We start from the raw sequence: 1,196 nt of genomic DNA, 5'->3' as shown, positions 1-1,196 counted from the left end.
GGGAGGCTGAGGCAAGAGAATCACTTGAACCCAGCAGGCAGAGGTTGCCGTGAGCCATGATCGCACTACTGCACTCCAGCCTGAGTGACAGAGCAGGACTCCATCTCAAAAAGAAAGTGAATAATCCAGTGACATTTAGTGCATTCACAATGTTGCATAACTACCACCTCTATTTAATTCCAAAACATTATTTTAAAATATTTATTGTACCAATTAATTAGAACCACTTAAGTTCATATTAATTAGGTAACTTTTTAAAAAATAGTATATTTAGTATATTTTTATTTAGAAATTATTTTAAATTGACAAGTAAAAATAGCTCATATTTAATGGTGTACAATGTGATGTTCTGAAATACATATACACTGTGGAATGGCTAAATCAAGCCAGTTAACATATGCATTGTCTCACATATTTGTCACTTATTTTTAGAGGGAACACTTAAAATCTACTCTCTTAGCTATTTTCAAGTACACAGTACACTGTTACTAACTATAACTGGCCAGGCATGTTGGCTCACACCTGAAATCCCACCACTTTAGGAGGCTGAGGCGGGCAGATCACCTGAGGTCAGGAGTTCGAGACCAGCCTGGCCAACATGGTGAAACCCCGTCTCTACTAATAATACAAAAAAAAATTAGCCAGGCGTGGTGGCGGGCACTTGTAATCCCAGCTACTCGGAAGGCTGAGGCAGGAGACTTGCTTGAACCTGGGAGGCAGAGGTTGCAGTGAAGTGAGATTGCTTCACTGCACTCCAGCCTGGGCGACAAAGTGAGACTGTCTCAATTAAACAAACAAACAAACAAAAAACCATAGTCAACAGGTCTCTTGACCTTATTCCTAAATGAAAATTTTTATCTTTTGATCAACATCTCCCCAATCTCCTCTATACATTGTATATATTTAATTATTGAAAAGGGGCTATTCGTGTGGTTCAAAAATCTAAAAATATAGGCTGGGCACAATGGCTCATGCCTGTAATCCCAGCACTTTGGGAGGCAGGAGGATTGCATGAGCCCAGGAGTTTGAGACCAGCCTGGGAAACATAGCAAGACCCCGTCTCTACAACAAAAATAAAAAATGGGGCGGGAGGATAGCTTGAGCCCAAGAGGTTGAGGGTGCAATGAGCCGTGATCACGCCACTGCACTCCCACCTGAGTGACAGAGCAAGACCCTGCCTCAAAAAAAAAAAAAAA

At 41.1% G+C, this 1,196-nt stretch overlaps 1 protein-coding gene across 4 annotated transcripts in view; it reads right to left on the bottom strand.

Annotated features, from left to right (window-relative positions):
• ABCB9 (ATP-binding cassette, sub-family B (MDR/TAP), member 9) overlaps positions 1-1,196 on the bottom strand; it is a 43,202-nt gene that overhangs the window by 10,991 nt on the left and 31,015 nt on the right. The window lies entirely within an intron of this gene.

This window comes from Colobus angolensis, unplaced genomic scaffold (genome assembly GCF_000951035.1).
Source record: "Colobus angolensis palliatus isolate OR3802 unplaced genomic scaffold, Cang.pa_1.0 Scaffold28, whole genome shotgun sequence".
Taxonomy (NCBI): Eukaryota; Metazoa; Chordata; class Mammalia; order Primates; family Cercopithecidae; genus Colobus; species Colobus angolensis.
The sequence above is the reverse complement of the archived record's forward strand: the minus strand, read 5'-3'. Positions and strand labels throughout refer to the sequence as shown.